General features: G+C 47.3%; 1 non-coding gene across 1 annotated transcript; it reads right to left on the reverse strand.

Moving 5' to 3' along the window:
- Positions 1–3,251: 3,251 nt before the first annotated feature.
- On the reverse strand, positions 3,252–3,392 carry LOC148090802 (U4 spliceosomal RNA). The gene has a single exon (XR_015716260.1). It is a non-coding gene; the product is annotated as a U4 spliceosomal RNA (small nuclear RNA).
- Between the last annotated feature and the right edge of the window lie 2,857 nt (positions 3,393–6,249).

Below are 6,249 nucleotides of genomic sequence, written 5' to 3' on the forward strand. Positions count from 1 at the left end.
GGCCGCTGTGAGAATTCCCAGTGAAATAATGGCTGAAAAAGTGATGGATGCACAAATGTGAAGGATTATTAATACTATTATGTGTTATTTCTGAAGACACAACAGAATATGAGAAACCGAGCCCCTCTGGCTCCTCCCAGGAGCCCACTTCCTCCTCACTTCCGCAGTCCACCCTGGCTTTGTGAGGACACAAATCCTCTCCCCGCCCCACTTCCCACACCCGAACCCCCCTAATTAAGTCCCTTACCTTCCCAGATATCCTTGTCTAATCCCTAAGCCCTTTCTCACCGGTCTCCAGTTGTCTCCTGGAGTCAAATCCCTTTAGAATGAGGTGGCCCAGTTAGCTGTGTACAGAGAGGCTAGGGGCAGGGAGCTGAGACTTCAGAACTCCTCCGGAGCACTGGGGGACTGGGTTGAAAAGGTGAAGGGACTGAGAAATATAGATTGGTAGCCTCAAAACAGTCATAGGGATGTAAAGTTCAGCATAGGAAATATAGTCAATAGTGTTGGAATAACTATGTATGGTGTCAGGTGAGTACTGGAAATATCAGGGGAACACTTTGTCAAGCATGTGATTGTCTGACCACTGTGCTGTACACCTGAAACCAATACAAAATAATATTGATTGTAAACTGTAATTAAAAAAAAATAAAAGCACTCCCCCAGAGTGTTAGAGAGGGGAGGTAGGGAGGGGTGCCGCAGCCCTGCCCCAGCTCTGACACTCGCTGGCACAAGCCTTCCCTTGGGAAGACTGGGTTGTCATTTCTACTCCAACTCCCTACATTCAAGACACAAGCCATATTGTACAGCTAGACTTGGTCATTCAGTGCCAGTGCCTTTGGGAAGCAGAACAATGGCACAGGGTGAGCCTACCAGCTCTACAGCAGGCGACCTGGGTCCAGGTCCTGGTTCTCTCACCTACCAAGGTTACTTGACCCCTTGTGGGGCAATTTCTCTTCCACAAAATGGCAATGATAATCTTACTACTTCATAAGGTTGTGATGAGATGAAAGGAGCTAATTCATGCAAAGGACCTAGAACAATGCCTGGAACATGGCAAATGAATCAGCTGATTTTACTTAAACTTCCAGTTTCTTCCTCCAGATATTCTTGCCAGTCAGGTTTCAACACCACCTCTCGGAGAGGCCTTCCTTCTCCTGGTAGAGGAGCTGAAGCAGCTCCCAGCCCCAGTCATTCCCTGATGTCATTTTATCTCCTTCATATGGCACTTACCATGGCCTGAAACGATCTTGCCGTGGATGTGGTTATGGTTCACTCTCTATTCTCAAGGGGGAGACGTTGCTGGTCATGGTCACTGCTCCATGCCCAGTCCCTGGAACCCAGCAGACACTCAATATCCATTTGTGGGCATGACCCAGCACTCACTCTACCCCCAAGGGCTGGACCCAGGCCCCTGACCATCCTTTCCCCCACATCGCAGTTACGCTGCTGCAACTCTGCACCTGTCCTGTGTGGTCTTGGGGTGTCATCACTCCTCTCGGGGCTTCTGGGTGGGCAGAGGGAAATGGTGACTGAACTAGGCAACCAAGAAACAGTCTAAGATTTTTTAAGACAGTTTGTTATATGTGCTGGGGCTCATGATTCTGTAAATACAGTCCCCTAGCCTAGCCCTCTCTTGTTGTCACTGGGCCTGAAGTCCCCAAGGCAGGTATGTTCCTGTGAGCTAGGCTTTGCCTCCCTCAAGTCCGTTTGTAAAAACAGCACAAACGAATGCTAGGCCTCAGTGTGGGCCCTTCCCCGAGGACTAGCCTGCCACCTGGTGGCCACTTAATTACACTGGCCCCTTGCATGGCAGAGGAGCCCAAGGTTCACTGCAGCGGGCACCTATTATGAACATGGATTTCCTTGCCCTTCACCCTCCTGCCAGCACCACCATCCATGGACTCACCGAATGCCTCCTCCGTGTTTACGCACAGTCTGGCACCCCACTGACAGCTCATTTCATGCCCAGGGAATTCACCGGCCTTACCACACACCCCTGGTATTGAGTCTAAAACCTTTCATTACCCCTACCCTGTCCCCATCTGGGGTAACGCACCACATGCCTTATACTTTCGTCAACAGTTTCACTTCTTCTTAGGTCCTCCTACAACTTTAGGTCCCCCTACAACTTTAGGGTGTGCGGAGAGATGGGGGCAGTGGTGCCTCCACAGTTCACAACCCAGCCCTGGGGCCAGGTAACCTTGTATTCCAAGACACAAGCCACTTGGAGTCACAGTATGTCTGTTGAAAGGACCCCCGCCCCCCACATCTTTTAGTCCAATTCCCATTTTACAGTTGGACCCGGGGCCAAGAAAAGGGAATTGGCTTGCCTAGAGGTACATAGTGAGAGAGTGACAGCCCTGTCCCTGCCAGCTCCCCATCCAGCCTCAGAAGCAAAGCAAGCTGGGACCTAGGGGCTTGGCTCCTCTGGCTGAGCATTCTGCCTGTCCATCTGGGAACCTGGTGGCCTGAGGGTCGCCGCCCTGTGGCGTGCCTCTTCTCCCAGCTGAGAGCCCTTCCTTCCCTCTGAGGTCTTCCAGTCTCCCCCTCCTCAGATGCTTTGCTCTCAAGCAGGGGTTTGTCTGGCTCTCATCTTCCCAGTCAATCTCTGTTCCTGAATTCACACTCCCTCCAGGGGCAATTTCCATCTTTAGTGCTCCTCCACCCACCACCCACCCCACCCCACCCTACCCCACCCCACCCCACCCTACCCCACCCTACCCCACCCCACCCCACCCCACGCAACAGCAGAAGGCCTGGGTTGGGCTGAGCTATACTCTCCTACACTGAGATTACATTCTCAAGTACTTGTCTCTTCCAGGATAACCAAGGGTTACCCTGTAGGAGGTAACCACAGGGTAATAACCCTGGTTACTCACCAAGTTCACAAGGGCGCACCAGCTCCCACTGATGGGAGGCTAGAATGTGTCTATTTGTGGGGAAACAGAAATACATTCTAAGTGGGGGACAGGTGTTAGCAAGGATCTGCGTCTGGTTGCTATGTGTGTGTTGGGGAGCAGTGAGGACCCCCTGCCTGGGTGGGGGGAAGGGGGGAGAGAGAAACATGGATGTGAGAGAGACCCATCAATTGGTTGCCTCCCACCTGCACTGCAGCCTGGGCGGGGGATCGAGCCTGCGACCGAGGTATGTGCCCTTGGCTGAAATCGAACCCGGAACCCTTCAGTCTGAGGGCTGGCGATCCGACCACTGAATCAAACTGGCCAGGGCTCTTTTCTTTTTTAATTCAATCTCCACAGAGACTGTCAAAAATTGCCAGTGCCGACTATATTTCAAGACATCATAGCGGGGTACTGGGAAAAGTTTTCAATTAGCAATAATCGTGCCTCAGATAAACCTCATTGTCTATGATCCTGCCACTGTGCAAATCTTGTTCTTTTTTCAATATGGGCTATTCACCGCCCCTTGCAATTCCATATGAACTTTAGGATGGGTTTTTCCATTTCTTCTAAAAAGGTCATTAGAATTTTGATAGGAATTGCATTGAATCTGTAGATTGCTTTGGGTAGTATTGCCATTTTAACAAAATTAAATCTCCCGATTCATTAAGATGAATGTCTTTCCGTTTATTTAGGTCTTCTTTAGTTTATTTCAGCAATGTGTTATAGTTTTCAATGCACAAGTCTTTCATCTCCTTGTTTCAATCTACCCCCAGGTATTTTATTTTTTGGATACTCCTGTAAATGGAATTGTATGAATTTCCTTTTGGATTGTTTATTGCTGACTTTTGTGTGTTCATCTTATAAGCCCTGATAGTTTTCAGCTTAAGTGGCATGTCTTATTTTGAGACTTGCTTTTTGTGCTCAGCATTGTTAGAATATCCATGGTGAGAAAGACAAATACCATATGATTTCACTTACATGTGGAATCTGAAAAACAAAATAAATGAACACACAAAACAGAAACAAACTCAGAGATACAGAGAACAAATTGATGGTTGCCAGATGGTAGGGAGGTGGGGGGATGGGTAAAAAAGTTGAAAAAAATTAAGAAATACAAGTTGCCAGTTATAAAAATAGTCACAGGCCCTGGCTGGGTGGCTCAATTGGTTACAGTGTCGTCCCAGGCACCAAAAGGTTGTGGGTTTGATGCCCAGCCAGAGCACATGCCTAGGTTTCGAACTCATCCCCAGTCGGGGTGCATACAGGAGGCACCCGATTGATGTTTCTCACCTCTCTCTCTTCCTCTCTCTAAAACATACCCTCAGGTGAGAGTTAAAAAAAAAAAAAGTCATGGGGCTATAAGGTACAGCATAGACAATATAGTAAATAATATTGTAATAATTATGTATGGTGTCCTATGATTACCAGACTTATCAGTGTGATCCCTTTGTGAGGTATATAAATTTCTAATCACCATGTTGCATACTTGAAACTAATGTAATATTGTACATCAACTAAAATTGGAAAATAAAATTTAAGAATAAATAATTATCCATGGTTATACACATAACTAATTCATTTCCTCTATTGCATGGTAATCTACACATGAACATAACACAATTTATCTCTTCTAGTGATGGAGAATTGGGCTGTTTTCAGTTTTTACTATTTAAACAGGGCTGCTTTGTACATACCCAGGAAATATTTCCCAGCCAGGTCTGCACATTGGAGCTACCTGGTGTGCAAGTTTGTTTGCTGTTGTTTTTTAAAATCATTTCCAGTAACAAGTTCCCACCTCCAGAGATAACAATTCAGTTGATGTAGAGCAGAGGCTGGGCATCAGTAGAAAGCCCTTAGATGATTCTAATGTTTGGGCTGTGTTGAGAACCACTGTTCTAGAGTATATACTCAGGAGTGGAATTCCTGACAATGTGCATCTTGTTCTATTTTATGTAAGATAGCTTCCAAAGTGGCTGTACAACCAGGCTGTATATAGAATTCATTGCTGCACATCTCTACCAACACTTGACGTTGTCAGACTTAAATTTTTGCCAGAGAGAGGGTCTGGGGGGACTTGGTGAGATAGAGCAGGCTGGACATGGCTCCCCAGTGGGGCCAGTAGTTTTAATTTGTATTTCCCTGATTTGGTTGAGCATCTTTTCATATTTATTGACCATTCCCGTTTCCTCTTTTGTCAAATGCCTATTTGCATCTAGTAGCCCATGTCATGTATTTATATAATTCTGTATATGAATTACGTGGTTGCAAATACCTTCTCCCAGTTTGTGGTTTTCCTTTGCCACTTTATTACAATGTTTGGATTGACAGAAGTTTTTCATTGTATTGTCGGTGAATTTTCTTCAGTCGTTTCCTTTACAATCTGCTTTTCTGCATTAAGAAATATCTCCTGACCGTAAAGTAATCAAGATAGTCTCCTATACTTCTTTCTAAAAAAATGTTTAAAGTATGACTTTTCATATTTAGGTCTTTAATCCACATGGACTTGATATCTTGTGTATGATGTGCAGTAGGAGGTCCAATTTCGTTCCTTTTCTTAGGGTTAACCCATTTTCTTAGCACAATTTAGCAAACAGTCTGTCAGGCTTCCTCCTCCTCCCCTCCCCTCAGCTGCGTGGCTGCCTCTGACATACCCATGTTTATGGGTGCGGTGGGGCTCCGGCTTCTGTTTGATGCCCCACGTGTCTGTCTTGGGGCCCACACCAGGCTGTCTTACTCTCTCCATCTTGCCCTTCTTCTGAAGCGTCTGGAAAATGCAATGTTGCTGGGTAGGCCAGTATTCAGTGCAAAGTTGTTTCAATTTTCCCTATGTGTTTGGCACTTTCCATACTAGAATATTAGGGAAAAGAGCGTCGTGGCTCATCCGGCCTTTGCCCTTTTACCACAGTTCAGTTTTTAAAAGGCCTTCAGACTAAGCCAGCTCCCAGCAGCTGCAACCGCTGGAGAAAAGACGCGCTTCAGAACAGAGGGTGGACACTGCACATTCCTGTGCGGTCAGAAATTACTTGTTGGGGGAGAGACAGTGCTGGTCTTACATCGCGCCCATTTCACAGCCCAGGAAGGCGACTTCCCTGAGGACCCAGCCTCTCCGCCCCGCTCAGGAGTTGTGTCTGGCCTGCTCCATCTCCCCAAGCACCCCCAGCCCCTCTCTCTGCCACCCAAGGACCCTTGCCTCAGTCTCCCCCGTCTGCCTCCCATGCCAGTCTCTGGTTCTCTGCCTCCTGGAGTTTGGTCTGGGAGAGAAATAGAGGCCCAGGGAAGAGCGGAATACGATTTGGCCCAAGCTGCACGGTGGGGCCATCAGGTCATTCCAACCTCCAGGCCCCCC

The sequence above is a fragment of the Miniopterus natalensis genome, chromosome 20, assembly GCF_054644295.1.
Source record: "Miniopterus natalensis isolate mMinNat1 chromosome 20, mMinNat1.hap1, whole genome shotgun sequence".
In the NCBI taxonomy this organism is placed as follows: Eukaryota; Metazoa; Chordata; class Mammalia; order Chiroptera; family Miniopteridae; genus Miniopterus; species Miniopterus natalensis.